The following is a 10,183-nucleotide window of genomic DNA, read 5'->3' as shown; positions in this document are numbered from 1 at the left end:
CTCTCCTATAATCCCAGTGACTTCAGATGCAGCTGGTGCTGAAACATACCAATATGTTAAAGTTACAAACTAAACTCAGAATTCAACAGAGAAAATAAACCAATGTTACTGTGTTTGTGAATGTGTGTGGATGGCGTTTAAGAAAGTCTATGCATGGCTCAATTAAATTGTGGTGTAAAATAGTGATGAATTGTCACTTTGCCTTAATGTTGCACTGGTTTTCAAGCACAGGTCACATGGAGCCTGATAGTTTATTGTCCTTCCCGTTATTCAAACTACATGGCCCATACTAAAAGTCACAATGCTATTGTGACGGCAGGCTTCACTGGAGAAATTATATGATGTGCTAATGAGCTTACTGACAGGAAGAGGAGGTGATTGAAATAGCTTAAGAAAGCACAGCGCACACAAACAAAAGCACACCCAAAATAAACATGTTCCTGGAAAATTAAGGAAACTATTCTCTTCCAAAAGCTGTGAAAGACATTTGAAACTGAGTTTTTCATTTATCTGGAAGCACAAGGTTAACATATGAAACTGGTTGTTCATTAAATGGCAGCACTTGTTACCATTTAATTCTAGCACTTGGTTACCAAGACGATGGGAAGGTGCATGACATCACCCATTTCTGCTCCTGATTTCTCTGATGACATGTTTGGTTGAGTAATTATCTCTGCATTGTAATATCATTTGTCACAGTGTGCTTTACAGTAACCAGACCTAGACCCCCAAAACAGAAAGAAGAACCAAGCTATGTGCAAAGGACAGCGTGTTAAAGATACTCTGAATATCTAGTGTATGTATATTGAGAGATATTAAAGATCTTTGAGGGAATGAACAACACCACGACAGCGTAGCGGTTACAAGCATTGGGCCAGTCGCCAGAAGACTAGGCAAAAACCTGCCAATTTCCATTCACCAAGGCTCTTAGCCCTAATTGCTCCTGCAAGTCACTCTGGCTAACAGTGTCTGCTAAATGACTCAAATGTAAATGTAATAATGTCTCCATTCATGAAGAGACGTCAACTAGGCCTGTCTGCATTTACAGCTACTAGACTAGAGCATGGGCGATAGCATGGGCGATAATGACAGAGCTTTAAGGTAAAGCTGAGGTCATGTCCTCATTTCTTTTAAAACATTCAATGATGTGAAATAATACTAACATCAGAATTTTTTCTGCATAAAGGGCAGAAATAATTAATCTGAACGTATGTATTAGTTCCAGGAAATGAATGACGGTGGTTTTGTCTCCTAGTAACATGAGAGGTATAATGACGTGGGGGAAAGAATTCTTACTTATTTAGAATGTCTTCATCATCTTCATTCGTTATTGTCTATTAAACAGCCAAACTATGTTTTAAGTGAGAAGTAGGCAGGCCGAAAAAGAAAGGAAATTCACATTCGCACCACAGGCCTACTTCACCCAGGTTCTACCAAGGCCTTAAAGTTTGGTTGTCGGCTTAACTCTTCAATAAACACTTGTTTTCTCTCATGTTTCTCTACATATCTCTGGATGCAGGTATGACTTTCAACACATACTGTAACCTCCATTCCACCAGTATGCATGCAAGACTGCTATACTGTTATCTTCCTCACGGTTTGCTATGACATGCTACAATGCTACAACCACATGCTAACAAAGCTACAAACACATGTAAATCACAACCACATCTAACAACCACATGCAAATCACAACTACATTTTGTATCACATATCTATGATTCATTCGTTCATTTATCAGAGCCATGAGATTCTGTGTGAAAGTGTGCTTGGAATGTGTGTGTTCAAGCCGGAGAAATGAATCAATGATTCGATGGCCACGAGGTGACCACGAAGAGACAACTTTCTCTTTAGTTGAGCTAAAACCCTTTCCTTCCGTAAAGCAATGAATGATATTCAAATATTGAAGTAAAGGAGACTTACCAAACAACAAATAATGAACACCAGTGTAGACATTCCACGATGCAAGAGAATCATTTGAGATGAAATGAATAACCTTAAATATTGTCGCATCACAAGATAAAAAAAGAATAGTTACACGCCAGACAGGGAAGTGAGTGGACACTCCTTTTTGTTCATGAGACGTTCCGAGTCCAGGAGTATTAATGCTGCTGTTGTAACCGTGATTATAAAATGATAACAAACAATAGCAATCTGGAGCAGAAGAAACACACACCAGGTTAGGTGAGGTACTGGCTAGGTAAACCCTAATGAAGACAGCTTGGCTGTGCTGGCTAGGTAAACCCTAATGAAGACAGCTAGGCTGTGCTGGCTAGGTAAACCCTAATGAAGACAGCTAGGCTCTGCTGGCTAGGTAAACCCTAATGAAGACTGCTAGGCTGTGCTGACTAGGTATACACTAATGAAGACAGCTAGGCTGTGCTGGCTAGGTATACCCTAATGAAGACAGCTAGGCTGTGTGGCTAGGTAAACCCTAATGAAGACAGCTAGGCTGTGCTGGCTAGGTAAACCCTAATGAAGACAGCTAGGGCTGTGCTGGCTAGGTAAACCCTAATGAAGACAGCTAGGCTGTGCTGGCTAGGTAAAACCCTAATGAAGACAGCTAGGCTGTGCTGGTCTAGGTATACCCTAATGAAGACAGCTAGGCTGTGCTGGCTAGGTAAACCCTAATGAAGACAGCTAGGCTGTGCTGGCTAGGTAAACCCTAATGAAGACAGCTAGGCTGTACAGGTCTTTTGTATATTTAATTTTTGTTTTGTTTTTTTATGTGGTAGATCAGCTTTATTATTGCAGATTGCATTTTCCATCAGTGTAATTGTCTGCAACATTTCCAATCCCTCATATATTCTTCTGTAAATATATGTATTTAAAAAAATATTTGTATTTTTTATTTTTCCCTAACCCAGCCAACCCACCTTTAATTGGAGTACACTGTCACACCCTGATCTGTTTCCCCTGTCTTTGTGATTGTCTCCACCCCCCTCCAGGTGTCGCCCATCTTCCCCATTATCCCCTGTGTATTTACACCTGTGTTCTCTGTTTGTCTGTTGGCAGTTTGTTTTGTTTCGTCGAGCCTACCAGCGTTTTTCCCTCTACTCCTGTCTCTGGATCGTTCCAGTTTCCTAGCTTCTCTGGGGTTGACCATTCTGCCTGCCCTGACCCTGAGACTGCCTGCCAGCAGACACAATAAACTTTATTTAAAACAAAATGTTCTACTTCAAGTAGTTTAAGTTGCAAGTAATTTTATGTTTCAAATGATATTAGATTCGGTTTAGAGATGACAATCAAAAATAAGCTTTAAAGGAAAAGTAAATGATTGACCATAATATACAGGTCGTGAGTCACATATGAGTGCAACAGACAATCATCAGAGATCAGCAGAAAGTACCCATATTAGAACACAATCATTCACAAAGTGCACAAATAAGCATGTAACACTCTTTCAAGAAAATATTTGACAAGTAATACATAAAAAGAATCACAATGACACCATTGAACTTAGCCAAAAGTAGTTTGTGAAGATCAACCAAGGCCTAGTGTTTTGCAGACACATTGGTCCCATGTGCAGATGCTTTAGACAGACACTGCCTAGGTTCATCCCTACAGGCAGCACAATAGCACAGTGATTCTCAACAAGGACTAGTGGCCTATCTCACATTTTATTGAAGAACCCTGTTTGTTGGGCATACTTTGACTTTTGGCAATGAATATTGACYTATATATGGAGGCAATTTCTGTTGTTTCTCTTTTCACATTACTAATATACTGAACAAAAATATAAATTCAACATGTAACAATTTAAAAGTCTTGACAGAGTTACAGCTCATATAAGGATATCAGTCAATTTAACTAAATTCATTAGGTCTTAATCTATGGTTTTCACATGACTGGGAATACAGATATGATTCTGTTGGTCGCAGATACCTTAACAAAAAAGTAGTGGTGGGGATGAGAAAACCAGTCTGGTGTGATCACCATTTGCCTCATGCAGCGCGACACATCTCCTTCACATAGAGTTGATCAGGCTGTTTATTGTGGTCTGTGGAATGTTGTCTCACTCCTCTTCAATGGCTGCGTACAGTATAGAATATTTCTGGGATGTTTTATTTCACCTGATGAAACATGGGACCAACACTTTACATGTTGCGTTTATATTTTTGTTCAATATAGAATCAATCAATCAGTAAATATTGAGGTAGAGTGAGAGTTTAAAAAAAGCTTAAAAATGTTTTGCAGTAGCATARTTAGTTGTGTGGCAACTTCGCAATCACAGGTTGTCCAAATGTGCTGGCTAAAGAGTCCTATTTCTTGAGTGACCTGGGTTGTCCCAATGGCACAGCGGTCTGAGGCATTGCATTTCAGTACAAGAGGCATCACTGCAGTCCCTGGTTCAAATCCAGGCTGCATCAGATCTGGCTGTGATCGGGAGTCCCATAGGGCGACATCAGGGTTTGGCCGGGGGAGGCCGTCATTGTAAATACGAATTTGTTCTTAACTGGCTAGCCTAGTTAATAAAGGTTAAATGTAAAAACATGTCCAGTCACTTCTTGGGCTCCTCGCCTGTACCCTTGGGACAGAACAGCCCCCAAGCCGGTTCTGGAGGCGTGGACCGTGAAGGGCTGCTGGAAAGCTGGGGGCTCTCAACAATGTGGCGGACACTTCAAAGTCTTCTCCACCTGTGGTTTGATCAGACCGCTGCCGATAATGTAGCCGAGGTATTCAGCCACGTTCAGTCCCAGTTGGCACTTCTTTGGGTTGGCTGGCCAGCACAGAGCTGCAGCTGGCGGAGGTGGTCCTCCCAGTCCTCACTGTGTATTAACACGCATCAATATAGGCCGGCGAAGGCCTGATGAGGACATAACAGCGTGTCCATAATCCACTCGAAGGTGGCAGATAATCCGTGCAAGCCAAAGGGTAGGTGAACGTACTGAAATAATCCATCCGGAGTGGCYAAGGTGGATTTGTGATGGTCATCGGGGGCCAGAGGCATCTGCCAGTAGCCCTTTGTGAGGTCGAGGGTCGATGGGGTAGGCATGGGGTAGGCGTCAAACCTGGAGATGCTGTTGAGGGCTCTGAAATCGTTGCAGAAGCGAATAGACCAATCGGGTTTTCGGCACCAGCGTGATAGGGCTGGACCAGTCGCTGGAGGATGGCTCGATGACCCCCATCTTCAACATCTCCCTCCCCTCTTTCCGTACCATCTCCCGGCGTGCTTCTGGTAGCCTGTAGGGTCGAAGATGGAACTACAGTGGTAGCAATACAAGGTTAMAACATTTACAGAATATAGAAATGCCAATGGTMGAGGTGTTGCTGTATATATTCAGAACCACATTCCTGTAAAGATTAGAGAGGATCACATGTTAAATAAACAAATTGACAAACTGTCAGCATGCTTATAGAGAAGMACATTCAACAAGCACAGCACTTACACAAATTACTGAKATGCAGACATAAATACACACACGATAACATARGCACTATACACATACGTACACYTGGATTTAGTACTGTAGATATGTGGTAMTMGTSGAGTAGGGSCCTGAGGACAGACWGTGTGTTGTGAAACCTGTGAATGTATTGTCATGTTTTTCAAATTGTATAAACTGCCTTATTTTTGCTGGACCCCAGCTAATGGCAGCAGCTAATGGGGATCCATAATAAATACAAATACAGCTGTTTCCMCRTCGGAACGTGGCGTGTTGGCCAGGACCTCCTCCCGTACCAGAGARARCATGCTTCCCGAATCTAGGAAGGCCTCCCAGTCCGTCCRTCTAACGCGCACTGGCACACTCCAGGCCGGGGCCAGCTCCACATGTCAATATACRTGTGGCGTGGGACATTCCAKCTGGTCACGGTGGTGGCTGATGATTCAGTGGGCATAGGGACATCTACACCGGGGCAGGGTCTAGCCATATGACCATATGTGTTGCACTTGAATCACTGTATAGGGCCCTGAGGCGTGGCCTTACTAACAGTTTTGACTATGGGGCTAGGTGCTGGCCTTGRCGARCCTCRRGCTAGCCATGGGGCGTTCCACTAGAGTGTTCTTTTCGGCCCTGCTAACGGCAGAAAGGCTTTTAGTAGACAAGTATAACTCGACGCACTGGACTAGGTGGTCAACTGTAACCAACTAACCTCTGCATGGTGATGGGTAATTCCCTCAAACACTTTGACTTGGGTTTCTAACATTTCGGCAGTGGTTTGTGGAGCATAGCCACCCCCTTACCAGACAGAGAAGCTGGTAGAGCTGGCCCCTCGGTGACTTCCAGTCATGAAACCTTTGGGCCCGGTCTCTGGGGTTCAGCTGATAGCGGGACTGAATCTCTGGCTTCAGACGTGCGTAATACACAGCTACCCCTTCCTCAATGTCATAGTACGCCGCCTGGGCTCTGCCTGTGATCAGTGGAGCCAAGAGGCCAGTCCAGTCATCCGGAGGTCATCTCTCTCTCTGCGTCGTTCGTTCGCAGGCCAGAAGATAGGCCTCCACATCGTCGTCCTCCGTCAGACGTGGAATCAGCTCTTTGACGTTGGGCATCCTACGGTCCCTGGGAGACGGGTGGTCTGCTACTTCGGACCTGACGAGGTCTAAGGTCTCCTGTTGGGCGATGGCGCAGGCCGTTAGCTGACGTAGCAATTCTTCGCTCATACCTATCAGCGTGTGTAGTGGGCTTCTCGAAAGAAACATTTAAATAATAAATCACAGCCACCGGAAAGGGGAAGGGTTGTGGTCTTGCCTCAAGGTACCTGCATTCTCCACCAGTTGAGAATGAATTAGCTTGTTCCAAACACACTAACACAGGCGTGAGGCACAAAATTAACAGACCAGAGGCAGTGGTTGTGATTCCTTTTCTTGTGATTGTTTACTCAACAGGTTCTTTCACCCAACAAAATAACTCCAGTACAAGGTAACGTCCAACGCTGAAACACCAGCGTAACCAGAGTGGGCCAGGTGTGTACTGTGTAACGTTCGCCGTGTGAAGATGAGGAATCATCGGACCAAAGCGCAGCGTGGTAGTGTTCATATTAATTATTAAAACAGAACACTAAACAAAAAGAACAAGAGAATGAAACGAAACAGTCCTGTCTGGTAAAGACACAACAGACAGAAAAAACTACCCACAAAACACAGTGGGAAAAAGCTACCTAAGTAATCGGTCTCAATCAGAGAAAACGATAGACAGCTGACTCTGATTGAGAACCACACCCGGCAAAACACACAGAAAACCAAAAATAGAACACAAACCATAGACTGCCCACCCCAACTCACGCCCGACATACTAAAATAGAGACATGAAAGGATCTCTTAAAGGGTCAGCTGACAGTACCCCCCCCCCCTAAAAGGTGCGGACACGGCCTGCAAACCTAAACCCTTAGGGAGGGTCTGGGTGGCATCTATCTGCGGTGGCGGCTCCTGTGCGGGACGTGGACCCGCTCCACCTTGCGCCACTTCTGTGGCGCCTCTGGCGGGGACCCTCGCCGCCGACCCCGGACTGGGGATCCTCACAGCGGGCCCCAGGAACAGGAGGGCGACTCTGGCAGCTCGGACAGGGTACAGAAAGATGGAGAAGAACTGGAGGACGAGGTCACTGGGATGGAGCTCACATTGCAGGGTGAAGAACCTGGGAGGTTGCTTCAGGTGACTTTACACCTTGTTTCAACAAATTTGCCAACTCTATTACAAAAGGCATGTCAAAAGTGGACTTGCCTTAACCCGCTGAAGGCTACAATTGGAAACATGTTATGTTCCATGACAACAAAGCAGTTCTGGATCAACTTCTATTGTCCTCCAAGAGTGGCTAAATATCCTCCTGTTTTCAGGATTACAATGCCCTGCAGAAAGGCTCAGTTGATGCATCTCCCTACTGTGTCAGTCTGGACCCAGAGAAGAGACTTGTTCAGGCAGGAGAACTCAGAGAGATGCTCCACATGGAGGTGGACAGGATCTGGAAGGGTCAGTACATTACATTAATAAGTACCGTGTAATTAGACTATTTACAATAATTCAGGAAGAGAAACTGCAGCTATTCATTTAAACATCATTGTTTTCCATTACTATTTATTCTATCCACAGACCAAGGTTCTGCCGCTAGGACAGCTTTACGTGTAGATCCTACAGCTTCTTATGGTTCACTGTCCACACTGAAACAATGTAAGTATATTGAATCTGATTAGATTTTAACATGATGTTATTTCACTTTGTGCAAGTCTCTGGTATTTAGCAATACTTCCATGTAGTCTAACGGTTCAGTACTGACAAAAACAATACCTGATATCAGAGCCTATTGTGTACAGTTGACACACAACACAATCAAACTGTTGGTAGGTTACACTCACAATAGGATCTCGCACAACCGTTATGCTTTAATAGCTGGGTTCTCTCGCTATCTGACACGACTTCAAATTAAATCCCAAATTCAAGAACTTCGGAAACTGCGACACTCAAAATAGTAAAACATTTTTTTTACCTTAAAGGTGTTAACAATTATTATTTTTATTTCCGGTCGGGCAGGCAGACACATTTGTTACGCCTTCATCAGAGCATCAAAAGATGTGCCAAACCATGTATATACAATTTTATATGCAGTTGCCTAGCTGATAAATACAATTGCCACCTGTGTGAGGGCGGTACATAGTGTAATAAAACATTAGTGAACTAATGATTGTTACAGTATACATCAAATATATCTACAAATACACAGATCAGCAGAATAAACTAGATACAAAGCATTTACGTATATCATAATGACATGAAGAACATTTGAGAAAATGGTGTGCATTTATTTACTTCCTATGAACAGTACAGCCTACAAAAATAGATGTTCTGGGGAATAAAAAAATAAACATCTTAGATAGAGAAGATTGTGATTGAATGTAGGAGAAATTATACATATTGGTGAGAGTTGAGGACTAGAAAGATGGTAGGACAACACCCTCCTAGCAGGGAGGATAGTACTCGTGTAAAAGCCAATTCGTACTGTCACGCCCTGACCTTAGAGATCCTTTTTATCATTCTCTTATTGGTTTGGTCCAGTGCTGCGTAGAGGATAATGGGGGTGGCCTGTGCTTAGGAATGGATTTTTTTGTGTTCTATGTTTTTATTTCTGTGTGTTTGCCGGGGTGGCACCAGGAGTCCATAAACAGCGTGTATCCTGGGTGCATTCCGTATGTGGAGCCTGATCTGGTCAGCCTGGCAAGCCAACTCTCCAGGCTGATACTATTTAGCCGGTAAGACTCTTCCAATACGCCCGATCCCTTCCAGAGTGTGTGCGAGGCGATCAATTTGTCCTGTATCCGGTGGTCTTGTGTGCTTACCCGTAGGGCAGCGAGGAAGCCTGCGTGGTGCCCGGTTACCGCTTCAGTTCACCTCTCTTTTTTATTGTTCTATAGGCCTTTGTCAATTTCACAACTTTCGCCCGTGCACGGCGGAGACGCAGGAGTACACCAACACGGCATGGAGCCATGCGCAGCAATCTACCGCCCCTGGCTGCCGGCGTATCGCCCGCAACTCTGCACTGTCCCACATAGCGGGTGGCTCCGGAGCAACGCCGAACGACATTAATACATAGCACATCCCAGACGACATCATGGACGCGCACTGGAGACACGTGCGGCTTACCGGTCAAGTAACAGACGTTGCATGAGCTGACAGCAATGGTGACTTCCGATGGAATCCTTGGTCTGGTGACGGAGAATTGGACGGTAGTGAAGGCACACTGGGAGAGCATTGGGCTGCGTGCAATGAGTCGTCATCCGCGCCCTAAATACGACCGCATCTGGACTCGCCAGCGATAAATGGGAAGAGGGCGCGCCGCGTCATCAGACCCAAAGAGATCGTTATGTCGCGAGCAGGGCTGCGCCCACTCCGTGAGTAGCCTGCAATGGCGCCTCGAAACACCATTTTTGTTGGCTCATGGGCTGGCCCACGGGGCCAAGTTTGGGCGGAAGTCAGCGATACGACCTCGGGTTCAGCATCCCCATGGCTTTTGCTGCCCTTCTACCGGAAGATCAGCTCTTGTCGGGCGGCAATATTTCCCATGACCACCTGTCCACTAGCCCTCAGGGATCCCACCCCACGATCGAAACCGCATACGTCCCCAATATCTGGCACTCAACCCAAATCAAGGATTTCCTGAACCATTGCTCCTCAAACCCACTAACACAGCGCTGCTTGGTCCGTGGTGGTGGGTTTAGTTTCGAACTGTTAGTCGTCTGAAGATGAGGA

At 44.9% G+C, this 10,183-nt stretch overlaps 1 protein-coding gene and 1 long non-coding RNA gene across 2 annotated transcripts in view; one reads left to right on the top strand and one right to left on the bottom strand.

The window, feature by feature from the left end:
- Nucleotides 1-3,186: 3,186 nt before the first annotated feature.
- The window catches only part of LOC112069309 (CD276 antigen homolog), a 33,347-nt gene continuing 26,350 nt past the window's right edge, over nucleotides 3,187-10,183 (bottom strand). Inside the window, exon 9 of the transcript XR_002893714.2 lies at nucleotides 3,187-6,556. The gene's annotated coding sequence lies outside the window, so the exon portion shown is untranslated. The remainder of the gene's footprint in view (nucleotides 6,557-10,183) is intronic.
- LOC112069310 (uncharacterized) lies at nucleotides 7,533-8,112 on the top strand. The gene is made up of 3 exons (XR_002893715.2): nucleotides 7,533-7,597; nucleotides 7,780-7,912; nucleotides 8,033-8,112. It is a non-coding gene; the product is annotated as an uncharacterized lncRNA (long non-coding RNA).

This window comes from Salvelinus sp. IW2-2015, unplaced genomic scaffold, assembly GCF_002910315.2.
Source record: "Salvelinus sp. IW2-2015 unplaced genomic scaffold, ASM291031v2 Un_scaffold967, whole genome shotgun sequence".
Classification (NCBI taxonomy): Eukaryota; Metazoa; Chordata; class Actinopteri; order Salmoniformes; family Salmonidae; genus Salvelinus; species Salvelinus sp. IW2-2015.
Note: the sequence above shows the minus strand (reverse complement) of the source record. Positions and strands in the feature narration are given on the sequence as shown.